A 14,766-nucleotide genomic window follows, 5' to 3' on the forward strand; every position below is an offset into this window, starting at 1 on the left:
AGAGAACACAGGTGGCCTCATGTCATGTAAACCAAGACTTAGAATAAATACAAGGTTGTGAGAAAGTCCTTTAGAAGTAACAGGTATTTGTGGCTTATTCTAAACACAATAACAGTAGTGGCCTCATTTTAGTAGTTGTGAACATACTATCCCAATGTACGTGGACTGTGTGCCTTTCAGAGTGGGTTCTGAATTAGCTGAGGCTTTTAAACCATTTTTGCCTTCTCAGTAATTACCAAGCAGAGAATGGATGTTTTTAAATCAGCCTTCACACAAGTTGTTAAATTAGAATAATTTTCACTTCTTTATTACTAATAATGAAATAGAGGCCTCTGTCATAGATTGCTTTAACAGGATGCTCAAAATTGAGACACGGGGATGTTTTACAGCAAGCAATTACCATTTGCTACATTAATGTGTTACTGGAGTTTATAACAAAGAACTATAACCACAGCTTCTTCATTACAGTCAGAGTATGGGCATGAAAACTCCAAGCTGTGCAAAGATTTGGAAAACCATGTCTGGCAATTGGTGAAAATTAGAGTAAATATGCCTCCACTCAGAAAGGAAGACCATGAGGATGTTTAGGACAAAAGAAATATTTGACAGTAGTTATGACTAGATGTTCCCAGGTACTAGTTGAAATTGTGAATGTTGTGGTTTAGCCCAGCTGGAAATAAGCACCATGCAGCTGCTTACTCAACCTCTGCCTCTCTCCCCCAACCCTGGTGGAATGGGGATGAGAATCAAAGTAAAACTTGCAGGTTGAGATAAAAACATTCAAGGAAAAATTTAATGAAGTTCAATAATTGAAAAGAAAGTAAAAACCAGTAATAATAGTAGATTATAATGGTAATTAAAAAGGAAAAACAAGTGATGCACAATACAATTGCTCACCATCGGTTTATCAGTGCCAGATCCCCCCTTCTCTAACTCTGATCAGCCCCTCTGTTTATACATTGGGCATGATGTTTTATGGTGTGGAACGTCCCTATGGTCAGTTCAGGTTACCTGCCCCAGTTTAGTTTGCAAACCTCCTCACTTGCAGGGCATGAGACAAGAAAAAAAAAAAACCTTAAGATAAACACAACTTAGCAAAAAACCAAAACATCAGTGTATTATCAACACCATTCTCATTCCAAATTCAAAACACAGCACTGTAAGAAATTAGAATAAACTACTGAGAAGAAATTAAGTTTACCCTAGCTGAAGGCAGGACAATATCCACCCCCTTATTCCATACCATTTATGTCATGCCAAATTCCACATCTCCCAGTATCCCATTACCTTCTCTAGGTGTTCTCAGGACAGTGAGAAAGGGTCGGTGTACTGTTGAATAGACTACAGTCGCCAAGGTATAGAGGGGACATTTTATTCCATTGAACTTTAAAGAACTTTAAAAAGTGAATGCTACTGTGCAAAACTGAGAATTTTCTAGCAGTAAAAAAGGCAAGAAAGAAAGAAACAGCTGTTTGTGAAGTGGTGATGCTTGCCGAAGAAATTTAACAGCTGGATAAAAGCCTCTCAAGTCCATGATGTTTAGCAGCTGAAGCCAGAGTGCGAGAAAAAGAAGGATAGTAAACTGTGGTTTTTACATCATGCTCCCCAACAATGCTTACACCAGAATATTCCCACAAAACACCAGTTTGAACTTTACCAAACAGCTATTCAAAGCCCCTGGAAGCTGTCAGGCCAGTGGGAGATGGGTTTTGCAGAAATACAATACCCAGGCAGTGTGAATAATATTAATAATGCTGCTGGGTAAGACATGGCATTATTCTTTTTGACAAGTCCATTATTCATCCATATGCATATTGCTGGAATGTATAAACATTTACTAGTTCTGACAACAGAGCTTAACTGTTGACCAACAATAGACCTGGTCTTCAGCAACAAAGCTTAAAATGGATGAAAGTTCTTGTACTCTTTGTACAGCTAGGAAGCTAACAAGATTTTCTGAAACTTCTCCTGGGGTAGGCAGTGACAGCTTCCTTTTTAATTGATATGACTGGAAGGTTTTTATCCCAATCTACCTCTACACAAAACCTTGTTGAGTACTAGCTGGTTTGAGATTTATTGGTCCCATTATCACGCTGTGTTTTGGCACATGGTAATAGCAGTGAGCTCATTGCAATAACATAGTACAAACTGCATTATGTGCCAGTAAACCAACCTCACACAGAAAGAGGCAGCACTGAAATAAATACAAATGGAAGCAAGCATGTCTTATTTCACAGCTGAAAGGAGACCCTGAAGTTTTTTCTCTTGATGTGAAAGGTTCTTGTATTTTAAGGAAGCACACCATCATGTAGTATAGAATAAGTAGTAAAGGGAGTAGTAAAAGAATTAAAAGGACCCCTCCTTGTCCATGAATTATTAAAGAGCCCAGGTGGAGTAGAAGCCTTCTGCAGCCTCTTTTCAAAAGCTTTACCATTTTTCTAAAAGAGATCGGAGATTATTAGAACACATGTTAAAAGCGTGGCTGAAAACATGGCCAAAGATGCAATCAGATATGTCTCCCAGGAAGTTGCAGCCCAGTTGCAAACATTGGCAAAGCAGGAGACCTCTAGGGTTGTTGAGAGACACATCACAACCCGGAAGGACCGTCTTTCCCCAGCCCTTAAAAGGAAAAGGATGTTCAATACCAGTCTGCATTCCAGCTACAAAAAAGGTAAAGAATAACAAACCCTACTAAACATAAGAAACCCCCAAGAAATTTAGAGTAAAGTGGCCCTTTGTACTACTAGAAAAGGAGATATATTTTAACAAGGCTGCTTTTTGTTCACTGCTGCTCAGAATAGTGTACCAAACTGTACTAGGTTTATTTGAAGTGGCCCCAGTGCAAACAGGCATCACGAAGAGCTTGTTCAGTGAGATGCCACCACTGTCAGCTGTAACACAGCCTTTTCCCTGGACTTGAATGCGAAAGACTGTGTAGGTCTGGACAACCATACTGGATCTTTGCTGAAACAAATTGTCATCCTGATGAATTACTTGTTGGCTGCTTTCAGCCAGTCAGACAGCAGCTTAGGAGATCCTGTGTTTATAAGCCCAGTCTGCTATGCAAGGTATAGGTGATTTTTTTTGGTTCCCTTCAGGAGTTCATCTTTTGTCCTAACAGGAGGCATGTTTACTGCTGCATCATGTTCAGAGGAAGCATTCATATTTGGTAAATGTCATCCCTTGCCCTTGTCACACTGGGTAATTTGGGGTTTGTTTCAGAAATTTCCACTGTCATTTATCCAGTGGATGTGGTCTTTTGGGAAAATCCATTGTGAACTTCTCCTAGTGCCCCTACACATGTTCCTGTAAAGTTAATGTTTTGTTCTGATTTTCCATTTTAGTAGGCTGTGTCTTGCAGCTGTGTTGTCTATATCTTGCAGCATAGCACAAAGTCTGAAGACTAACCAGGTAATACTGTGCAGCAGTCTGGTTGGGATTTCATCAGTCTTGTTAACTGGTAGTTGTATGACTGTATGTTCTGCCCTTTTTTAAAATTTTCTATTTGTATTTAAACTTTATTATTGATAACTCTTACTAAGTAATCTTCTATATGTAAAGTTTTACAAATATGAATTCAATATTATAAACTGCATGCATTTTAAATATACCTACCTCACTGTATTTATCTTTAGAGGTATTTGCATGGCTACATCACATATATCAAGAATATATGAGAAGCTCTTGAGAAGCTTGAAAGAGGTCCTGGGGTTTATACCATTAACAAAATGGCATCCCTGTGCGGGGAAGAGGGAGGACATCCTGCTCTTGCTGTGCTTTGGGGTTGACCAAGGTGTGACCTCACCCACCAGTCAGTCCCAGGAAGTGCTGATATCACCTGGGTTACAGCTGTGCCACTGTGATGGCCTCACACAGACACGATGATGACCTAGTTGTGGGGGATAAGCCAATCACTGGAAAATGGGTGCGGTTCCGAGGCAGAGGAGTCATGTCACCCTGAGGTGACCTGCCTCGTGTGAGGCTGTCCTGACCCCAGAGTCTGAAACAGGACAGTGGAAAAGGGAGGCAAGATCTTCTCTTTAGACAAGAGAAGATCAGTCAGCAGTTCCATTAGCCTGTTTACAATTAGTCTCTTCTGTGCAGATTGTTGACAGAATTTTTTTTTTTTAGCTGTACACTCTGTGTTGATCGCTTGTTTATAAACTGTTGTAAGACACTGAAGTAAATATATGAGAGAGCATGGAGATAAGTAACAGCAACATAGGTTCCCACTGAAAAGAAACATTCTCCAAGTGCTCCAGTTTCCTCCTAAAAAGGTATCAAGCCTTGACGATAGAAGAGCAGCAGTGATGTTGTACATATGCATTGTCGTTGGGCTTTCAATACAATTTCATGAAATTTTTGTAAATTAGCTAGAAACCCATGGTCTCTATGAAACTACTGTGCAGGATGCACCAGTCCTTGGAAAACCATTTACAACTGGTTATCAGTGAGTCGCTGTCAGAGCAAAAGGGCAGATTGAAAACTAGATTAACTCCTTGGTACAGCAACTAATCTGAAGATCATTTGTGACATGGATAATGCTATACCATATATTTACTAGACAACAGTGAAAGGAGAGGGACTTCAGTTCATTGGAGGAGAGGAAGAAAGAGAAGTCATATTTATAGGTTGTATATTGTTTCTGATAAATAAAAAGTTGCTCAGTAGAAACAAGACCAAGGTGCTACTCCTAAACACAGATACACCATTGCACAAATACAGGACTGAGGTAACAAGGATTCGAGAAGGTATTTGGTATAAGTAAGAGGTTTAGTGCTACACAAGAGGAACAGGAGCCAATACTGTCATCCTGCTGTGTGAAAAGTAAATGCCATGCCTGGATTTACAAATAGGGGTATGGTTTGAGTTATGCAAAGTGATTCTCTTATTCTCTTCAATATTTTCAAGATCTCAGCTAAAGTACTTTGTCTTTCTGAGGCAGAGTGCTTCACAAAAGATAGACAGAGTCTGCAGCTGAGCAAGAAGAAGATTTAGAGGTCTGGAGAATGTGGCTTGTGGGAAAATGAATCAAGACTGACACATCTAAATAGGAGAAGACAGGGTGATATATCTGAAGTGTTCAAAGTAGTGTCTCTTAGCTCTGCAGAGAGAAGGGAGCAGTCTGTTGTTTTGTTGCTTTTGGGCTGCAAAAGTACTTGGATTAAGTTGCAGCAAGAAAGATACAGGTTAGATATTAAGAACATTTTATTAATAATGATACTAAAACAGTAACCTAAATTGCCTAAGGAGGTTTCAAAATTGCCCTAATTGGAGATTTTGAAGAACAGATTAAGCAAATCTCGGGAATTAAATTGGCGTTGTTAATCCCTCCTTGGGGCTCTTAAATTGTCATCTAGATGACATCCTGGAACCTATTTTAATCTATGATTTATTGAGAAGCTTTTATGCATGCAATTATTAGGGGTCACATTCTTTGAAAAGGGAAATATATCTCTGGTGTTTGTACAGTGCACACCAAAGCAATTCAAGGCTACAGACTCTGGTCATCAGAGAATGACTTGTAATTAGCATGTTGTGTTGGAATGTAACTGTAAAACTGTGAGTTCCTATGCTATCAGTGATGTGGTGGGTTGACCTTGCCTGGTTACCAGGTGCCCACCTAAGCTGCTTTTGTCACTACTCTCCTCAGCTGGACAGAGCTTGTGAGTCGAGATAAGGACAGGGAGAGATCACTCACAATTGCCATCAGGGGTAGTTTGGGTAAATTAATTTATTGCCTGTTAACACAAGACTAAAATGAAAAACAAGAACAAATCTAAAAAAAAATCTTCCTATCCCTTTCTGCTTCTCAGGCTCAACCTCACTCTCAATTTCTCTCTGTCTTAACCCCAGGCAATGCAGGGGGACAGGGAATGGAGGTTGTAGTCAATTTATCACATTTCCTTTTTTTCTTCTCATGCTCTTCCCTGCTCCAAAGAAGGGTCCTTCCTACAAAGCACAGACCTTCTCCAACATGAGTCTTTCCCACAGGCTATAGTTTTTCATGAACTGCTCCAGTGTGGCTGCCTTCCACAGGATGCAGTCCTTCAGGAACAGGCTGCTCCAGTGCGGGTCCTTCTGATGGAGTCATAAGTCCTGCCAGCAAACCTGCTCCAGTGGGCTCCTCTCCACAGCTGCAGAAGCCTTGCCAGCAGCAGGCTTCTCACATGTTCACAGCCTCCTTTGGGCATCCACCTTCTCTACTGTGGGGTCCTATATGGGCTGCAGGTGGGTCTCTGCTCCCCCATGGATCTCCATGGATTCAGGAACGCAGCTACCTCACCATGGTCTTGCAGGGGAATCTCTGCTCCAGTGCCTGGAACACCTCCTCCTTCTCCTCCTTCAATGACTTTGGTGCCTGCAGAGCTGTTTTTCTCATGCAGTCTCACTCCTCCATCTGGATGAAGGTGGTGGGATTTTTTGTTCCCCTTTCATAATACATTATCCCAGAGACAGTGCCACCATTGCCGATGGGTTCAGCTGTGGCCATTGGTGGGGCTGTGTTGGAGCCATCTGGCATTGGCTCTGTTGGACATGGGGAAGGCTTCTGGCAGCTGCTCACAGAGTAGCCACTCTACTGCCAAACCCCTGCCATGCAAACCCAATACAACCACGTTTCAGAATTACCTGGCATCATTAAAATTATCTCGGCTAATCTGAACTTTATTAGGAACTGTGGCAGGGACTGTTAAGGTGAAAATCGGGTTTTAGTATGATCTGTACTAGAAATTGGCCATGATAAACTCTAATTTATCACTTTAATAAGTTTTTATCACTGTAGTCACAAACAAAATTTAAGTCAAGAATAATTGTTATCCATATCATGTTTGTGGAGCCTTTAGTGTTTGTTTTCTCCCTGGGGCACTGAGGAAGAGGTACTCAGATTAACTGGTTAGTAATGCTGTATCCCATTGAACTCAAGGGGTTCGTGATGTCCAGTCTGTTGCGAAATCTATTCATTAAAATGAATAGACTCCTTTAGAGTCTTAACTAATAAAAATGTATTAACAGTATAGTATTTATGTGCCACTGCCTGATTTATTGGCAGCTGTAGTCTAGAAGAAATTACAACAAGGCTAAGAAATGCTTTATGCCAAAGAACTACAAAGCAAAAACTTTGCAAACCAGAGCAGTTTAGAGCAGACACTTCAGGCAGCAGATGGAAGTGGGAAGCTATTTACAGTACACAGTGATGTTACACAACAGTTTTTGGAAGAAAATGTGGAAAAGAGTCTTTCATTAACTAAAACTGTAAAGGGAATTGTCTACATTACACAATGCTAAAAAGCAGAAAATATTAGCCCCTGTGGAGGGTTACATTAATGCAGTAATACTACTTTAAATGCTCAAGCTAATTGACTCAGAACCATCTTGATAATATGTGAATGGCACTGATACTGACAGGTAGACAGACCTGAAACAGTTTATGTTTCAGACACAAGAAATCTGAATATGATTTCACAGCAACATTGTAAGCCAGGGGTGACACTGATGAGGTAAAGAGGTGCTTTATGGTTTAAAACAAATGAGTTTTATGAGACTCAGGTCTTTTGAAAGACACAGCCCTGGAAGCAGGGCACCACCTGACCCCATAAAGAGCCCAGAGGGATAGTACAGCTGTTGAATTCGGTGTTTTAGTATCTGGTTTTGCAAACAAATTCTGAACTCAGTTGCAAGTTGTTTTCATTTAAAAATTGCATAGTAAATCATTTGAATGATTTTATAATTCTTTTAAGATTAAATTCTTTTCTTTCTAAGATGAACTTCCATGTTTCTTTGTCACTTTCACAGTATTACCCAAGTTCTTTCAGTATAACTTCTTTTGGTCCCCTTTGCAACCTCCTGGTGCATAATAGAGGAAATAAGTTCATAAAATATAAGAAGAAGTATTACTGTAAAGAGTTGGGAAGTTCTGTTTGCTGAGTCATGGGGTATATTAAAGGATGTTTTGGTTTTCTTTTAAGGGAGATGTTTCTTAATGTAATTAAGAAATTTCTCAATGTGATTTTTAGCCAGAAATTTTAGCTGAAGTAGTTGAGATGCTAGGACATTCATTCTCATAGATATTTAGAGAATCAGTTCCAGGTACTTACCTTCTTTCAACATGAGACTCTATTTGTAATAATCTATGTAACAGTTGATTTACCCTACTAGAGTATAAGTACTATGATACCATTTTTTTTCCAATTTGAAAGAAATCTGAATAGCTACTATGAAATGAGTTCACTTCACATTGCCAAGTAGTTCACTGGTCCTAATATTAAATATTTATGAAAAATGAAATAGTTTTATTTCCTCTGTCAGTAATTTCCATTCTTCATAAATAATACAGTGTTAACTGTAGCAGGGATCCTGGCTGTCTGGCATTGCAGATTAATGTCTTTCTGCTGGACTGTATCTTGCATTTTGCTCTCTGGTTCAATTAATATTTAATTAGTCTTCAAAGAGTTCAAGCCGGCTAAGTTGAGATACAGAAGTTGAGACTTGTCCATAACTCAGTAGTAATGGCATTGGCTGGGGTTTGAGAGATTGTCTGAGAGTCCCTGGACTTTTTAAGTACCATTCCTGACCTAATCATGCCAATTTTTGATGGAGGCCTTGAGGGGGGTCCTGTAAAGAGAGGTAAAGAATGGATGTACACAATTAGCTGTGTCTGACTTCATTTCTGCTGGTACATTCTGTGATAGGCACAGAGTGGTGTAAGGGGGAAAATTTCTCTAATTTAGGGAGGGAGATTGTTTTCCTGCTATATTGTAGAAAATTGACTGTAATGGACTCTTTAAATCTCAAGAAGAGCTAGATTCCTATGTAAGGTTGCTAGGAATGAGATAAGCTAGTGATGAGGCCTAGAAATGCATTAAAATCATCGAGTACTGTGAAAGTAGGACAAGCACCTTTGTGAATGTTTGGGAGGAACAGAGAAGGACATATGAAATGAGGTTTTTTAAAATTACATTCAAGTGGGATTTAGCAATTGCTACAAAAGAGAGCAGTCCAGAAAGCCTAGGACATAGAAATGGACATAACTGAGAAACATGCCTGCTAGATACTGGGTAGTCCAAGTTTTGGAGTATGGAAGCTACAAGGCACCACCAGAAGGATTTCTGAAGGTTGCTAATGTATAATGAGTGATGCTTTCATTTTTCTTGTTGTGGAAGAAAGGGACAGTACAAAAGTACTGTGTCAGGGCAATACAGCATTTTTGAAGGCAATGGAGAAAGGTACCTGGATTGTGCTCAAAGGAGCAGGGACAGGACATTCCCAGGGCACCTCACATTCAAGACTTCATATATAATATATAAGGTAAAATAAAGCATCATCAGAACAAGATGGACTTCCTTATCAAAAGGTGTAGACAACTATTTCACCAATGCCAGAGCTCTGTAGCTGAGGCAAAGAAAACTTACATTTCAGGTTCTTGATCTGAATCAAGGAGCAGAAGGTCTTGAGCCTGTATTTTCTGTAATTTACTATTATGCTGTTTGAATATTTGGGAAAATGTGCTTTCTTGAACAGAACAAACTTGTAAAGATCTGTGTTTTCTTTCTTGTTCAAAACTGAATCTGTCAAAGAGCAATGAAAGTGCTGCTTCAAGCTGCAGCCCTGCTAAAGGGTCTCACTCCTTATATCTGTTAACATCTGTTCCTCCTGTGTCAGAACTCAGGATTCTGAAGTATCCCAAAATCCAACTCTGACTCTTGAAATATTGTCCTTTACTGTATATAACCTGACAGGTCAGTGTGCAGCAAAATACACTATTCACTGTCACAGAATCACAGATTCAGTTAGGTTGGAAAAGACCTTTGAGATCATCAAATCCAACCAACCTATGACCCAACACCACCTTGTCAACCAGACCGTGGCACCAAGTGCTACATCCAGTGTGTGTCCTTGAACACCTCCAGGGACAGTGACTCTATCACCTCCCCGAACAGCACATTCCAGTGTCTGTTCATTCCTTCTGTAAAGAAATTTCTCCTAATGTTCAACCTAAGTCTCCTCTGGTGCAGCTTAAGACTGTGCCCTGTCATCCTGTCACTGGCTGCCTGGGAGAGGAGGCTGACCTCCACCTGGCTACAACCTTCTTTCAGGTGGTTGTAGAGAGTGATAAGGTCATCCCTGAGCCTCCTCTTCTCCAGGCTAAAGAATCCCAGCTTCCTCAGCCACTCGTCACAGGACTTGTGCTCCAGACCCTTCAACAGCTTCACTGCCCTTCTCTGTCACTGCTGAGCAGATCCTGAAAACAAAGGAGTGATGAACATCTGTTTGCTTTTTTCTGACTCCTGAAAAAATTAATTAACAAATTAGGACCAGAACTTGGGAATGCTCCAGAAGGGGAAGGAAAACAGCTTTTTTCCTCCATTTTGCTGTTCCTGCGGGGTCAGCTAAGCAGCAGGACCCTTGGATGAATTATCGGCTAATGCCAGAAACCAGGAATACAGGAGGAAAGAAATATTCTGGAGTTTAGGCACTGATCTCATGTGAAAGGGCCATCTGTCCCCTTTTAACTAAAAACTATAATTTCATATGGTTGCAAGAGGTGGAGTTGACTTGATTCAGTGTCAATGACTGTTGGAGGTTTCAGATGCAGTATGATCACAAGCATAATGACTTTAGGATAAGTGACTTCAAGGCACCCACCACTTTCTGTACTGGAGTTTGGTGTGATATTTGACATGAAGTAAGAAAGAACATTAACCTTGAATAGGTTCCAGTTAAAGACTATTTCCATTATACATTACTTTTAATAGCAAAAGAAATTACACCCTTAAGCTTTTATTTCCTATCCCTGTTCTCCCATTCACTATCACTGTGTCGTGCAAATACAGCTACTTTTCTCGGCAGTAGTATAAACTGACTCACTGAGATGACTTAGGCTTTAATAAAAATTGTAGCTTATTTTTTAGTGCAAACCATTTTCTTGATTGTCTCACAGACCCATAAGCAGCTGTGTCCACCCAAATGAATACGAAGGGAACTGCAGTATGGGAAAGGGAGTAAGTTTAGTTAGGAAAGTTTCCTGAGATAGCCATATTGGTGTATTGTCAGTGTGTTGTTGAATTACACCCCTAGCTTTTGGAAGAGAAGTCAGTGTAAGCTGCCCTCCTTGTATAAATGCTGTCTGCATTGAGGACTGTGACCTCATTAGCTGGGAAGCTGCTGCCTTTGTTCTGACTGCTAATAATGAAAGGTGCTAGACACAAACCTGGAATTTTCATTTTCTCTGTATGAGAAATCACAACTTTATATGTACTGCACATCCAAAAACAGGTAGATACAGCCTAGAGTATGGGCTAGATTCTGCCAATAGGAGGTAATTTTCACTAGATCTGTAGGACTTCATCCCCCCACATACCCCCGTTGTCATTTTTTCCACCTGATCTTAAAACTTTATTTTTCTGACTATGGGGAGACCAGTAGCCACAGCTTAAGAATCAACATCATGTTCCCAGATTTTTTACTTCTCAGACTTTGGTCATGCTATCCCATTGCATGGGGATCCTACTGCCACTTGAGAAAAGCTGCTGTTTGTGTATTTAGCTGATTTTAATCTTCTCAGGAAAATCTCTCTCTGATTCCCGCAAATAACAACTAACTATTCCCAGGTCGTGGAGGAGTGTGTGGCTGTTTTCTGTGATTCTAGAAGCAGATAGTTGAGACAAAGGTCACCCAGGCTTAGTAACTCTTCAGTTGTGTGATGGACATTTTTATACAAGTCTTAACTAGTAACTCCATGAAAGTCTGGTTTGTTATCACGGTTGTACCAGCAATGGTAGTGTGAACTGTCTTCATTCAAACAGGCTTGAGGAATCTTGTTGCAGGTAATAACCAATACTCATGAGTACCTCAAAAATGTTTTTACTGTATTTCCTCTCTTGCGTTTTGTTTTCAGCTCACTGCTGTTAACGGACTGCTGCTTACTAGATTCAACAACTGTGTAGGGTGGCCTCAGTGGGTGCAAAATACATCTATTTCAACATATTTTAATAATCCTTTCATAGCAGGCAGTAAAAAACTAGTTTTTCTTTGGCTTTGACATTATTACTTTGATGCTAACTTTTAGCTACATCCTCATCATTGAATCAAAACTTCACAGGTATTATCCTTAGTATTTGCCTGAAACAGGTGCTTTAAGCAGATCGGGTTTGTTATTGCATAAGAGTTCAAACCATCTCCACCTCCTCTCTTGCTATTTCACTGATTTGTTCAAGGAGATAATAATAAAAAAATATCTCTGCAAAAAGAAAAGTGATTGGTTTTAGTTCCTTTAACTGATTCATTGCAGGTTCAGGTGAATGCTGTAAATGGTGTTACAGAGAAGATAGGAATATCTGGAGATAATTGGTCAGGATGATGAAATTAGTTAAAGAACTGTACCGTATAAACTGACAACTGTTCAACATCACCAAAAGAAAAGACTGGAAGAAAATTATCCACTACTGCAAAACAGGAAACTGTTTTTTCATAGGCTGAGTCTTTAAATTATAAGTAGGTTGGAAGTTTTTCTAACAATCTCTGTCTGTACAGAGGAATTCCTTTTGAAGATAGATGTCCATTAGCCATGCTGACCCCCTGCTCAGTTTTAGATGTAGAGTAACTCTGCATGTGCCTTATTTTGTTTTATACTTCATAGCATGCTTTAGGTGTTTTCCTCTGTTCCAATCCAAGTAAGGAAAAAGTTAATATTATAGGGAGTTTTATGAGAATAGCTTCAGACTGGTATAACTAGAATGATTGCCTCTCCCTTGCTCAAAATGTCTGGTCTCTTTCCTAACTTATAATCTCAATCCTGTTGTGCTGCCAGAATGAAATAAGCACCTATATTGTTTAATCAGCCTCTTGAATGTGGAGCAGTCAGTGTCCAATGACTGATGACTGACACCTCATTAACTCCCATATAAACTGCCTCATGGGAAAAATTAGAGAGATTAAATCAATGAATTAAGGAGATTGTTGCCATTTATTCACTTTTTATTTCAGCTACAGAATTTTAATAGAGTTAGCTATTTATTTTTCCTTATGGTTCCTTCCTGCTAGCATAGGCCCTAGTGAGGGTTAAGATGAATCAAGAAACCTTTCTGTAAATCAGTGTCATGCTAAAAACAATTTAGTCAGGGTTTGATACAGAACTGATAGGTTTAAAACGGTCTCTGTTCTACTTTGTTCTGCTGCTTTCCCCATGAGAAACCTCCCATGTTTATCTTGGTGGGAGGCTAATTTTCTATCCACCCTGAAACTCAGGTCCAGGCGTCCTAGTTGGCAGAGTGGGTTTTTAATCTGGCAGCACAATCCTGCTAAGCTGCGGAGTAGCATAAGAGTTAGCTCTTGGCTTTGGGCTCCCAGCCATGAGCATTTCACAGTCCTTGGGACACAAACACAATGCAGGGCAGCAGCATGTGTGTCACTGCAGCCACTGGCCTGCCAAGCACAGTGTTCCATGTGGGGCAGATGACGTACATGCCCCTCTCTCTCTCTTTTGTTTCCAGTTGCCTCGGTCCCCAGCTGTGCTGGAGGGACTTGCCTCAAGAATTCAGTCATGTTCTTCTTTAGAGAATCTATTAATGCAAACATTCCGGAGCATTTCAGAGATATCTTACCATGTAAATACTTAAACTGAAATCAAATGACGTGACTTGCACTGTAGCTCTCTTCTGTGTTGCCTAAAATAGACTGTCAAAGTTAAAAATACATACGCAAGACTCTGTGTTAATTTTGCAGTAAAACAAAGGCTCTGTCATTGTGTAGCTAGTTGGACAATTCCACAGACAAGGTACATGATGCAGTAAGCCATGTGATGACACCAAAAAATTAAGATTGCAGGTGCACTGCAAAGTGCACTTGAAAGTGCAGTTTGTTCAAAAGCCCATTTAGAGCTGAACCCAGAGATCCCCTGGGGACACACCAAATTAATACTGATTTACAGGTATACTCTCTACTAGGAAAGAATTAACTTATGTAATCTTAAGTCAATCTCTAAAGCTTAAAAATACCCTGAGACTGTACCACTGACCAAAAGTCAGCAATGATAAATTTGGTCAGAGGAATGTACATTTAAAAAACTGCATTTTTCCTTAAAAAAACAACAACAAAAAAAAACACAACAAAACAAAAACAAACAAAAAAAAAAACCAAAAAAAAACCCACCACCATGTCATGGTTACTTTTAGAGGCTAAATCGTTCTATTCTGAAGATCTTTGTTTGCTGTCACAATTTTCCATCAAATATTTTTTTAAGAAAAAACTTATATTCTTCTTAATGTAAATACATTAACTTTTAATAGAAAAAAGGCCTTTCTCAAGCTTTTTAAAAGGCCCAGTACTAGTAGAGTTTCATCTTGTTCATGTCCATGAGTGGTTTCAAATATACATTGTTGTTGCTGTATTATATCCTCTAATCCTCTCAGCTCCCACAGAAATTGGACATGATCTAGCAGGCAGAAGGCATTAAGTGTAGGTGTACTTCTGTTGAATTCAGTGTAAGAGCACAGAGAAGCCAAATTTTTTTGGCAGAATCAGGCTTTGCTGGATCAGAATAGGTCACAGGATCTAACACAGAACAGCTGAAGTTTAGATTTCATCATCTGGTTCTAAATTTGATTTTGTTAAACCACAGCAAATCTAAAATGGAAAAGAATACTAAAGCTCTTCTTGAGCTATAGGGAGCACTTTAAATCCTATAGCATGATTTATTTGTAAGCATTACTGAAGTTCTGAGTTCTATTAATGATACTAGGTTCAGGAAAGTATATTTTCTTTGAAAAA

General features: G+C 39.6%; 1 protein-coding gene across 6 annotated transcripts in view; it reads left to right on the forward strand.

The window, feature by feature from the left end:
* PRLR (prolactin receptor) overlaps positions 1-14,766 on the forward strand; it is a 155,870-nt gene that overhangs the window by 78,140 nt on the left and 62,964 nt on the right. The window lies entirely within an intron of this gene.

The sequence above is a fragment of the Myiozetetes cayanensis genome, unplaced genomic scaffold, assembly GCF_022539395.1.
Source record: "Myiozetetes cayanensis isolate MyiCay16 unplaced genomic scaffold, myiCay2020 scf4, whole genome shotgun sequence".
Lineage (NCBI taxonomy): Eukaryota > Metazoa > Chordata > Aves > Passeriformes > Tyrannidae > Myiozetetes > Myiozetetes cayanensis.